General features: G+C 38.1%; 1 pseudogene; it reads left to right on the forward strand.

Moving 5' to 3' along the window:
- Nucleotides 1-13,449, forward strand: part of LOC101435142 (serine palmitoyltransferase 1-like) — a 79,130-nt pseudogene that overhangs the window by 25,402 nt on the left and 40,279 nt on the right.

Genomic DNA, 13,449 nt, shown 5'->3' on the forward strand with positions numbered 1-13,449 from the left:
AATCACAGTGGTTGAAGAGGTGTGAGGTCGGATTTTAAAAAGTTCAAGAAGCCCTTGATGCTGTAGGAAAGGAAGAAGATTATGAGGATGCTTCCTTTGTGCCAGGGACTTTGACAGTGACTGTTCTTCTGTGGGGTAGGTGATGACCCAGCTTTATAGATGAAGAAACTGAGAGGTACAGAGATCTGTGCTGTACCCAAACTAGGAAGTGGAGCCGTGGTGGTGGAGCCGTGATGAAGATCTGTTCTTTTTGACTCTACACCCATGTTTTTTTCACGCGCTCTTCTTGCCTTCTATTTACTTACTCTGCTTTTGTGAATGAACTTAACGTTGTCATTCTTCTCCTTCTTGGTTTCCCAGCATCTTGTGTAATTTTTCCCATAGAAAACTCATTTTATTAAAACATTGATGAGAGCAGTGTTCCTCAATCTTTTCTGCCTGCAGTACATTTTATGTGGCAACCCAGTACATAGATCAGTGCATATATGTAATTGAAACAAAAGTTTCACAAAACAGGCCTTTTTTTCTTCCCCTGAGCAATGTATGCTGATATTTTCTTTTTCGTTATATTCTGTATTATTATTTCCTTTAGTTAAAATGGTCTGGTTGTGACAAACTTAAGTTGATTTCACAGTACTCCAGTGGTTCCTGACCTGTAGTTTTGCCCCACATTTTTTAAGCATGGCTTATAGCTAGTGTGTGTTTCAGCAAAGAATGTAATAGGTTGTCTCCGCATGAGCCCATTCTCCTGTCCCAGCTGAGCTTCGAGCTGTGATCCTTTGTATCTGGCCACCTAAATTCCTTTTCTGAGGGAAAGGATCACTTTTAAATAGCATTCTAACATCATCTTTAGAAATTAGGAAGATATCCCTTTTTTTTTTTAAGTGATTTCCTATAGATAATTTTTATTTTTAAACCATTTAAATCTGAAGATTTTAACTCGCTCTTTCTAGTCTTATATTTGATATTGATCTTTTTATATTTCCTCCCTCTTTGTCTTACTCAGGTTTTTTTCTTAGGTCCTTTATTTAGCTTCTTTGTTCTTAAATGAGTTGTGAAACCAAAGTGAAGATTTGGTGTTGATCTTGCAATTCTAGCTCATTTTTCTTTTTTATTTAAATAGTATAAAGTAACCTTTGAAGAATAGAATTCATGTGCCCCGTAGATGGTTTTTAATATACACTTTCCTAATTTTACTGTTTAGAAAAATGAAATAAAAAGGGCTAGTATGCAGATGAGGCACAATGGCCACACTCCCGTGTCCTGTCTGTAGCCAGGGTGATGTACAGTTTGCATCCTGCAGTGTGAACATGTGCTAACACACACCGCTCTCTTTTTTCCCCTAGCCCTGCAAGCCACAACATTGTGGTGAATGGAAAAGAATGTATAAACTTTGCCTCGTTTAATTTTCTTGGATTGTTGGATAACCCCAGGGTTAAGGTGAGTAGTGCATAATGCTGGGGACAGAGCCCATCACTGACTTAGGAAGTGGGACCTCAAAGAGACAGATGCAGGAGGTCAGGAAATGCCCCTGGGTGTGCGCTGTTACTCGGGTGGAGTGGGTAACAGGAGGCCTGTGGCCAGAGCTGCCTGGTGTTTGCTGGAAGCCAGGGGCTGTGTAATCAGAAACATCTGGGGAGTTGCTCCACGTCCTACTGGGATTGTGGGCCAGCAAACATTTTTTGAGGGAAGACTCATTTATAAAGCCCACAAATGCAGGAAAGCATAACAAGCATCACTGAGCTAGCTGGGTTTTGTGAATCAAGCTAATGTAACTTTCCCAAATGTTCCATCTTATACCCAAACTTTGCATTTGTCTTTCCTTTAGCATTATCATAATAGTAAGAACAAAGTTATTTGTGTTAAAGGATAGGAAATGTCAGTTTTGTAATCTTAAATATTTTTTTAAAATACACTTTTTCTTAATTTAATAAAGGCGGCAGCTTTAGCATCTCTAAAAAAGTATGGCGTGGGGACTTGCGGACCTAGAGGATTTTATGGTACTTTTGGTAAGTTTTTGTTGTATTCTTTTCCAGGCTATATCAAGAGTTAAGATTCAGTTTGGGGGAGCAGATGTAGCTCAGTGGTTGAGTACCAGCTTTGCATGTACAGAGTCTCAGGTTCAATCCCTAGTATTTCCTTGGGAAAAAATAAAAGATTCAGTTTTATTTTAAAACACCTCGGGGAAAGAGATCCTTAATTAGTTGTGGTGTTAACTGGTGTGTGCTGGTTCTTGCATAACTTCCTAGACTATGGTGTGGCTGCAAACCATTGCGCGGGACATTTCCTGGGCTGCACTTGAACGTACCTTGCAGAGAACAGAGCTGTATCTGTAGGGTAAAGATGCAGCTGCTTTTGCAGATGCCACATGATGAGACCCTGGTTAAGAAGGCCCAGTTTGCTTCTGTGGTAACACCAGTTCTGAGGTGGAGGGTCCAGTTTTGGGGTCATGCGGGTGCCCCCATCTCACTGCCCTTGTATCCCAGAGCCCCATCCTTGTCTGCACAGCTGAAGGCAGCTGGTGAGCATGGGGGGGCAGCAGTGCGGGGCAGGTGAGCTGTAGTGCCGCAGAGGCACAGTTTGATTCTGTCACCATTCAGGGGTAGGCTAATTTAATATTTTGATAAGTGGGTGAACTCAAATACTATGAACTCTTGATTTATCAAAGAAGACCCTGCGTTTTATGGTTGTAATTATTAAGTGTATAATATTAATATTCTTTGCTCCCCAAAGTTCTGAAAATTTCAGTAAATAATTGTTCAAGTGAATATATTATTGAAAATAATATGTAATAATAAATATATTCTGGCCTACAAAATGTAGGACTGTGGGGAAAGTAGAGAAAGGGAAGTATCTTGTATCATAATTCTGTCTTCATTTCCATTTCTGGGTGTTTTTTTTTTATCTTTAACAGTTCAGATGCTTATTATATATGGGGAGTGGATGGAGCTCAGTGGTCGAGCACCTCCTTCCCATGCTTGAGGTTCTGGATTCAATCCCCAGTACTTGTAAAAAATAGAAGTAAAAAGGTGCTTTTATTTAAGGGAACTCCTTTCTTTATTCCTGAGTTAGTTTAATGGTTAAATTATTTGTATTGGAAATAGATGAGGAGCGTTAGTGTCCAAGACTCCTACAGCTGGAAGGGATCTTAAGGGTCTTACACACCAGCATCCAGCTGTTCAGAAGGGGAAGCAGGAAAGCCCAGAGAGGCGAAGTGACTTCCTCACAGTCACGCTGTTCGTTAACTACAAGCCTGGAACTAGAAAGTAAGTCTTCTAGTCTTGTGGCAAGATCACAGAATTGAAGAGCTCAGCTCAGATTCTCTTTCCTTGGTCTAGTGCAAACACAGGTGGTTTGCTTGGTTTTTTAAGAGGGAAGTATTTCCTTAACAAATACTAGAAAAGTAAGTAGAAAGGGCATTTTTTTATGGGGTTGTTTGTTATAATCTATCTGATCGACAAGACTTGCTTTTTGTGACCTACTTGCTGGGGTCAATAAATTGTTTTCTTATAAAAGCCTCTCTTTCTAGTGAATTTTATACACATTTGTAGGCTTGACCCCTGCTTGGTAGTGAATCTGGGAAGGTAGATGAGAGATTTATTGCTATATCAAATCATAGGGGAGAAAAGTTTCAGATCTTTAAGACCAGTTTTCCCAAAGCTGTGGAAACGTTGTTAAAATAGCCTCATCATTTTGCCATTTGATTGAATCACCTGAAATTTATGCATGATAGGGTGCTACTTGTTTTCAAACATGGAGTCTTTAGGTTAATGTTTATTTCTTTTAATTACTTTTTTTTGACTAGATAATTCAGTCCATGATCTAAACTTCAAAATGGATACAGAAGTAGACGGTGAAAAAGTTTTCCTTCTTACCTCTGGCCCTATCCCCTGCCCCCTCCTCCCCCCCAATTCCCACCCACCCCTCCAAAGGACAACTTCTGTGGTTAGTTTCTTGTTAATTCTTCCAAGGACTTCTTTTCAGTGTATGTAAACTACTTCCATATATATTTATTTCCCCCCATTTTTTAAAAAACCTGGTAGCATGTCATACACATTGTTCTGTACTTTGAAGTTCAAGTGGATGTTTTAACATTTAAATTGGGTTTGATACTCAGGTGTCTAAATGAGCCATCAGAGTCAGTATAATGAGCTCACAATTATGGATCAAATCCTCTGTGAACTACTTTATTGGTCACTGAGTCATCTTTATCCTAAAACCACAGTTGAAATTTAAAATAGACTGTTGTGCGTGGACAAAAGTTGCTGAGTTAATTAACAGTATGGCAGAACACCAAACCTAAAACTTGAAGTGTGGTTTAATGTTTTTAAAATACATTGTCCTTCAAATAAACTTTTCATTCCTTTTGAACAGTTGGCCAGGTTTACTTGTCCTCATTTTTCCTTTCCTTATATGTATATTGACCATATTTATGCTTTCTGGTTTTCCAGCATGATTTTTTCCCTATGTTTTTCCTGTTTCTGGAAGTAATCGCTTGAGTAATCATAATTGTGTTAAATTACCTTGAAATTTTGGTGTTAGGTAATAGAAGAGCTACTTGAGGTCCCCTATGGCAGCTTTCAGGTCTCTCACATGCCCTCTAGAATTAAATTATTCTAAATATTTAGATTACTTTACGCCTTTGCAGTGAGCAAGAGGCAGTCCTAAGAATCCCTTTTCTCTTATGTATATTTGATGGTGCATTCTTGCAGAATTTTGTTCAAGGTTTAGGATCTCTTCCCCTAGGCCCCCAAAAGTTACTTTTAATTTTGTTTCCACCTCCCCATCCCCTACTGCCTTCCATAAGTATCATTTTCAAGCAGTTGTTTTCTCAACATGTTAGATAATTAATGTAAATCACTTACAATAAAAATAATTTCTTTATTAAAACATCTATTTTTTTAAACAAATCAATTTTATTGATCAATTAATAAAGCATACAACTCATGAAAAGTATACAATCAATGGTATTGTTATAACCTATTATTCCACGGGTAAAATATATGTTAGATCTAACATAGAAAAAGAAGATGGAGCAACAGTTCAGTTAAAATTCATCTAGTTTCTTAGGTAAAATAGTACCTGCTAAAGCCTGGCTAATAGAGCTGAAGTTCTTATAATAATCATTTAAGGATTATGCAATCGGGGAAGCAGATGCGGATCAAATGATGGGTTCCTGCCTGCCAGATGGGTGGCCCAGCATTCGATTCCCAGGGCCTCTTGGTGAAGGTAAGCTGGCCCACACCACGGAGAGCTGGCGCAGCAAGATGATGTAACAAAGGGAGACACGGAGGAGAGACGGTGAGTGATGCAGCAGACCAGGGAGCTGAGGTGGCTGACGTGATTAAGTGGCTCTCTCCCAGGATGGAGGTCCCAAGATTGGTTCCCAGTCCCTCCTAAAGAGAAGACAAGAGAAGACAAGCAGACACAGAAGAACACACAGCAAATAGACACAGAGCAGGCAGGGAGCACAGGCAGTGGAAAAGGGAGGAGGATAAAACAAAAAAGGATTATGCAATCAGAACTTTTTTCTTTCATTGTATTGTAGATTTGATGTGGGCTATGGGTGGAAGGCTCTTTGTCTCTTCAGAGATAACCTAAGGTGTTTGACTTGTGGGTGTGGAATGGTAAGAGGCTGCAGTCCTGCCCTTAGGGACAATGGCAATGGCTCCAGCCCCAGGAAACTGTTTAACAATGCAAGGGCTATAAACTTTAAGTATTTAGGGGAAATGCAAAAACCAAATATGCTAAAAGCTTATCTAGAGTATCTGGAGTCCATGCTACAAGCTTACCTAAGATGTGGAAGACATATATGCTAATTAAAGCCTATTGAGAACTGAAACAAAGGGACCATTTGGCCTTTCCTCTCTGTATAAAAGACGTTTGAAAATCTTGCTCAGGGCTCAGGATTCAAAGAGAAATCTCCCAAGTCCGGCCGGCCGTCAATAAACCATTTTTCCTTCTCAAAATCATTCCTGAGTCCTGGCCTCTCTATACTCAAATAATTAAACTTCTCTCAAATTCTACAACATTTTTGGCGACTCCGCTGGGACAACAAACGAAGGCCAGAGATGGTAGCATTTTGCTGCCCCTTCCAAATCCCTGAGGAAGCCGGGAGGACTCGGATGAACCCCAAATCTGGGCCCCCCTGGATTAAATTTAATCCAGAAAAGATGTGGGCTCCACCAGAATCTTCCCGACAAAAATCGAGGGCAATGGAAGGTCTGAAGCGAAAGATTCTGGGAATGAAAAAGAACTCCGAACATGGAAGAAGGTAAGACTCCCTGGGTGAGCACAGTCTGGAAGGCCCTAGCTTAATTGCTAGGAAGGGGAGGCTGATCACCTCCCGAGAGAACCCTAGTAGCCCCAGAAAATTGGGGGGAAGCCGTTCTCTCTAGGCTTGGGAAGAGGAGAAAAACTGGGGAAAAGCCCTGGTGTTTTGGGTTTGTCTAACTGCATGTTAGAATCTGGTACTAGTCTTATATCCACTAAAGGAGTGGAGTCTTGATTTTAGTAAAAAGGGCCATTTATAGGTTCAAGTCCTAATGTCCTGGAAATTGGTCTGGATTAAAAAAACAAAAACAAAAACTTGGTTACAGGAAAATGGATCGGCTTTTCTAGTGGAGCTTGGTCTGGGTGTAAAGTTTAAACAGTGGAAAAAGTCTAGTTGAAATCTTTTGTTATGGTGCTAAATTGTGAATGAATTCACTTTATACCAAATTTTAAGTGTTCTGAGGTTTGTGATGGCTGTGGAGGCAGCCATGGTGAAAATATATATAAACTTATGGGTCAGATTAGTGACCTTTGTGCTTCTGTCTGTGTCAGCTCAATGCTAGTGTTGGAGTTGTGTCCTTATGTAAAGTAGAATTACAGCTGAGCTGGAGCCCTCCCTTGCCATTGGCAAGGGGGTGAAATGATTATGGGGCAAAACTGAGGAGTCTGGATGTTTGCGGAGTCTAGATGTTTGTGCATGCTCTGCTGTCTTGTCTCTGGTCTGCCCCTTTTCCGGGGCTTGGAGGCCATCTGTGTCCACGCCAAGCACCCAAGTTTGTTGGGAATGTCCCAGTCAGGGTGGCTGGGTCCCTGGGAGAGTTGCCAAATTTGAGTAAGTTCTGTCTGCCCATTTTGGCTGAAAGCTGGAAAGGGAGGAGCGACTTGCCACTTTCCAGTGAGTCCACACCTTCTATTCATAAGCTGCATTCCTGTTTGATTGTTGTGCACCCGACTGCCTGGAAGGGGGGGATGTGAAGGGGGTGAAAAGCAGAATCAGAATAAATGCAGTAAATTTCCCTCCATAGGGTGTCAAAGCCAAAATACCTTTGCACTCTGCCCAGGTTCTTAGAAGGTATTGTAGTAACTTTAAGTAAGAGAATGTGTTCTGTGAAGGTAAAATTTGTCTTAAGGGTATAAACAATTATAAAAGTTTTACAAAGCATTGTTTAAATTAAGGTATTTAAATGGCTAATTGCAGAAGGTCATTATTTAACAAAAACTGAATTGATTAATAATAACAATAAAAGGCAATTTTATAACAAACTTATTCGGCAGCCAATCTCCCCTGCCAACTTGCTTCCAAAAAACTTTCTGGTATTACATGCTACTAAGTATTTAAAGTGAAGAAAAGTTCATTATTTTAACAAGCTTTTTAGTATTAATGGCAATTGTATGTTGTAAGAAGTTTGCCTGGTAACTTAGTATGTGGGATATATGGAATGTGTTTTTATTGTTAAGGAAACAAAAAATGATTTTGCCCTAAGATAAAATAATTAATTATTGGAAAGAGTAGAGTGTGGGACGAAAACCTAAATGAATACTAAAAGTGTAGAAGGTTTGTGGAAGGAAAATTTTATGATTAAAATTGAGTAAGATCAGTATACAAAGAAAATCAGTTTTATCAAAATAGCTTCTGCCCCTATAGGCCAGAGAAGGGCTGGGAAATCACTGTCTCCTGTCCTGGTATATTAGTAACCCTTTCTCTCATGAATTCAAGTGTAAACTAAATAAATTGCTGCCTGATAGAATAAGGTTAACAACCACTGGAGTTTTATCTCCAAAATCAAAAAGGGGAGTGGAGGGGGAAAAGTCTCCTGCCTTAATGGTCAGTGTTCCAAAGAGTGGCAATTCATGAGAGAAACCAGTCTGTCTTCCTTAGGCTTCAAATAGCCTCAGTAAATATATATAAGATTAATGTTGTTGTTTATCAAAAATTCTGCTAATGTCAAAGTAAAATATAAAGTTCTAAAACAAAATGGTGCTAAAGCATTGAGAACATTTTGGTTATTACAATCCATTAAGTAAGAAGGAAAATTCTTGTGTAGAAACTGCATGGTTATAGTGTAAAACTGCACAGTCATAGTGCAAATTAAGGAAAGTTTCAGGAGTCTTTGAAATGTTTGCAGTCACACTTGTTTTGTAAGGATTAGAAGTTTAAAGTAATTAAAGTTATGTTTTTGTCTCAAACTATTTATATCTGCCTATTTGCTCAAATTGTTGAGGTTAAATATGCAGTTATATAAGTAATATGTATTTCTGGACCCCTAATTAATTAAGCTAAACAGTATATAAAATAATGCAAATTATAAGTAATATCAATGAGTTGTGTTTGTGTCTAACTCTTTGTGTCTGCCCATTTAAAAAAAATTGCTCAGTGTATGTCTTCATACATCAGGATAATATCAAATTAACAAATGAAAATTCTTAAAAAACCTCTATTCAAATTGTTAAAAATTAAATATGCAGTTATATTTGTAAATATTCTTAAAGCCCAAATTAAACTAAGCAGGATAAAAAGTCATAGAAATCTGATTATAGAAATAATTCGGAAAGGGCCTCCTCTTTGCAAGAGCTTTAAAGGCAAGACAAGGTGTGGCAGATTAAACCTATCTACTAGGCTAGGGAATTAAGAATCAGTTTGCCCTGTAATTTCCCAGTTTAAACCTTTTGTCAGCCATAAAATTGAAAAAAAAAAAACAAAGATTAGGTTAATTTTCACATAAGAAAAATGTTGATGTAACCTGGCAGCCTGCTGCCTCAGTCTCCCACTCCTGGGTTGGACAGCAGTGGAGGAGACCAGTTTAGGCCAGTCCTATGGGCAGTGGAAGGATGCCCAAGAAGGAGCTAAGTCGATGCCATTTCAGCACTAAATTCTATTCCTTATTTGACAAAGGGGAGCAGGTAAAAACTAAAATGGTTGGAATGTAATAGAGGAAGCAGTTAAATCACAAACTTTTGCATGGGAAGGTTAGATCTCAGATAAGCTGTAACTTCTGAAGTATCCAATCTATAGAAAAACAGAGGAAGAGCTTGCATGCTAGGCTTAGGGGTATATAAATTGTGTCATTTTTCTTTGTTTGGGGCACCAGCCATATCTGGCTCTGCGCACCTTCTTGCAAGATTGAGAATAAATTCTTTTCTTCTCCACAATCTGGTGAGCCTTATTTTCTTTCAAAAGATTTCTTTCCAACAAAATAAAGGTAATTAGTGGCTCTATTAACAAATTTCAGTAAGTAAAGGAGAGTCCATAAAAACTATGGAGAGATCTTTCCTGGGTTATGATTAAACAAATTAAGTAATTGTGTGATGTGTTTTAAACCCTGGTAGTCAGTATGCTTTTAAATTGTTCATTTTCATAACTTAAACAAAGAAAATTTCTTAACTTCCTGTAAGGAATAAAGAGAACATTCCTTGCATAAACTATAATGGTTTCAAATTTATTTAACTTGAGTGTAATCTCCCATAGTTAACTTATAAACTAAATTAACATTATATATACAAAATCTTTAGAGTAATGAAAATAATAAGTTCACATTGGTGAAATTAGGCTAAAGGAAAAAGATTGTAGATATGCTCTCTTAAATAAATAGAGTAAATTTCTTTGGTAATTGTAATTTAATAAGTTTATTTAAACATGAGGTGTCTAGTAAATGTGGTTATAGTCAATTATAAGGAGGTTGTAAAACATCTGCCAAACTGAAAATGTTTAAATAGTTCTAGTTCTAGAAGTCATTGTTAACTAAAACTTAGATTGGTATTGGTAGCAGAAATAACTTAATGATAATAAAACCTGTCTGAAGGCCACCGCAAAGTACATATATAAGTAAACGGTAATAAAAAGTTATCTTGATTCTATTGGAAATCTTCTGTTTTCATTTTAACAATGAAAAATAATATTTTTCTTCTATTACTAAAGCACCTACTGTTATCTTCATAGTAAAATTGTGTAAGTGAACAGTCATTTGATATATGTGTTGCATTAAGTTGTTTAAAATATATATGAAAACAAGGAATAACCTTTAACGTTGTCAAACTCTTGTGCATTCAAACCAGGCCTTGAATACATTACAGGTGGCCTCTCCATGTGAGTTATTGGCTAGGCTGGTCACTGACCCCTCAATTAAAAATATTTGCTATCAGCCTCTGGTTCTGCTCCTGAAGTCAATGGAAACTACGTTGCAGTTTCAAGCTCCTGCAGCAGCCAATAATGACTCGGTACAGCCAAGTGTGCAATGGATATCGCCTCCAGACTGGCACTGTTCCATGGTGCCAGAGAGCACTATGCACCAGGCTAGTAGAATACTGGAAAATCTCTCTTAAAATCAGCGATGCTGCAACTTGCTCACTGCGTTGAAGAACATGCTAAGTGGAGCCATGATACCAGGATACTGTAAGTGATACTTAAACACAATTGGCATTATGGCCTGCTCTCATGGAGAGATAACATGTAAAGTATTACAAACCTGAAACTCAAAACTAATAATTGCAACTCTGAATCCTTATGCATTAAGTAATACATTAGTTAGTATTAAGTGCTGTACTTTTATCCTTTACTAAATATATGCCTAATAAATTGTAATGTTATCTTTTCTATTTTGGATCAAGTGCAGAAGTATATTAGACATGTTAAATTCCTAGTAAAATCATTTTCTAAACAGTTAATAAAATGTCTATAGAATAAGGTGGCAGTCTCAGCCAGGCTCAGTCAACTTCTATATTCTACTGTACTCTGCTGTGTAGCAAAGGTGAGGCTTGCTTACTGATGTTGAGTCACCTATTGAACAAGTCAAAATTGCTAGAAATTGTACAATTAAAACCAAGGTGTAAGAAAACCTTTATTCTGTAGTTCTAATCACTCCACAGGTGAAAACTAAGAGAATTTCCAATTTAGTGTTCTAATCCTGAGTGAAGCCAGTTGCCCAAGGAGTGCCAGTTGACCAGGAGCATCTGACAGAGCGAATGAGTGCCAATCATTGAACAGCTTGGAAAGTATCTTCAGACAAAGCTAAGTGTCTGTTGCAATTTTTCTCTAAAAATAAATAACTTAAAAAAAAAAAGAATATATATGCTGTTCCCACCAGCTTTTAAGGAGTGCCATCTTTATAGGCACCTAACCTTGTCTACCTCTGTAATCCAATGTCCTCTTTTAAAAATGGGTATTCCAAATTTTTGATTTAGTTTCTTTCAGAGTGAACATCTTATTAACCATATGAAAACTTCATCCAACTTCGTACAGAATGCCAGATCCATCTTCCTCCAGTTAAAATAAATTAGTAAGAGTTTTACACCTTATTAGACAATGACTACAGCCCATGGCCAGCAGGAAGCAGTTACAGAAAAGAGATCCTCTCCCTTCAGCACCCCTTTTAAGTTAAAGGTGTAAACTCTTTAAGAGTAAAATAAAAGTAATAGATGGATCTGGAACCTGACTGGAAATCCACGTGAGTGTCAGTGGCAGCAGAATAACTGCAGGAGGCCCCTGCCCAAGATTCTGCTGTCCAGAATGAAAAGTTCTAAACTTCTAAAACAGTCCTGGATGCTGTACTAAAGACTGATAAATAATCAATCAAAACAACAAACAGCCATCCACCTCATAGCTCCAACAATAATTATGCCAAAGCTTAGCAAGTTAAACTTTGGCAAAAGGGGGGAATGATGTGGGCTATGGGTGGAAGGCTCTTTGTCTCTTCAGAGATAACCTAAGGTGTTTGACTTGTGGGTGTGGAATGGTAAGAGGCTGCAGTCCTGCCCTTAGGGACAATGGCAATGGCTCCAGCCCCAGGAAACTGTTTAACAATGCAAGGGCTATAAACTTTAAGTATTTAGGGGAAATGCAAAAACAAAATATGCTAAAAGCTTATCTAGAATATCTGGAGTCCATGCTAAAAGCTTACCTAAGATGTGGAAGATATATATGCTAATTAAAGCCTATTGAGAACTGAAACAAAGGGACCATTTGGCCTTTCCTCTCTGTATAAAAGACGTTTGAAAATCTTGTTCAGGGCTCAGGATTCAAACAGAAAGCTCCCAAGTCCGGCTGGCCATCAGTAAACCATTTTTCCTTCTCAAAATCATTCCTGAGTCCTGGCCTCTCTATACTCAAATAATTAAACATCTCTCAAATTCTACAACAGATTGAGGAGGCTTCTTTTCCTTTTTATAATAGTGAGATCCCATACACACTGGTAATGGTTAATGTTGAACTTCTTTGTTTATTTGCTTTGTTTTTAATACATTCTGATCTCATTTACTTGTGGTTGGTCCCTGGTGCTCTGCAATCTGCATTGCATTATGTCCTGCCTGATTGGCACTTTTGTCTTGAATTCAGACAAGATCAAACTCAGGCACTCTTCCCTGGTGAAAGTGATGGGCATTTAGCTATGCTCAGAGGCCAGTGGTATTTTAAAAATATTTTCTTTCTTTGTTTAGAGCAGTCATTGAACCATAACTGGGTGCCTTAGTAGGAAGAGCATTTAGCATTTGGTTGTAAAATTTCTAGATCTGCCATTTCTTCCAACCAGTCATGGGAGGTAACCTGATCCTCAATTTTCTCAGGTGTGTAGGATGAGAGCAGTCATTTTGGTAAGAATCAACTACAACCTTGCATGTGAAAACATTTTGAAAAGTGTTCAGCACTACATTTATGTTCTAATGAGTTCATAAATGATAATACTTACACTCTCAAGAAAAACTGCCCAATCTTAAGAGATTTTATAAAAATGATACATACACAAAAATATGGAGGTCTTAAGAGAAAATTTAGCTAGCTCGTTGTTTCTAAACTGTTCTGAAGTTGAAGATTTTATAGCCTTTCCTTGGAAACAGTCAAGAAGATCATAATATCTCCTTTTATATTGCTCCTTGTAAATGGGAAGCTGAACAAATGATTTTTAAATATAGATAATCTTTAAATATTCTGGATTCAGATACCTTAATTAGAAGATAACTGGAAAATGTTGTCGTTTTTTTCTCTTTTTCGAAAGAAAAACTTTTATTCTGTACACACTGACTGACTTGAACGGGCACTTGAGAATTGCTTCTGCATGCCAGGCACTGTTCCAAGTGTTTCATGAGTGCTGACTCAGTTCTCTGTGTCGGGTTCCACCTTCGCCCCTGGTTTCGCAGAAGAAAGTCCGAGAGGCTGAGAGCACTTCTGAGTTGCCCAGGGTCGTCACC

The sequence above is a fragment of the Dasypus novemcinctus genome, chromosome 8 (assembly GCF_030445035.2).
Source record: "Dasypus novemcinctus isolate mDasNov1 chromosome 8, mDasNov1.1.hap2, whole genome shotgun sequence".
NCBI classification, from domain to species: domain Eukaryota; kingdom Metazoa; phylum Chordata; class Mammalia; order Cingulata; family Dasypodidae; genus Dasypus; species Dasypus novemcinctus.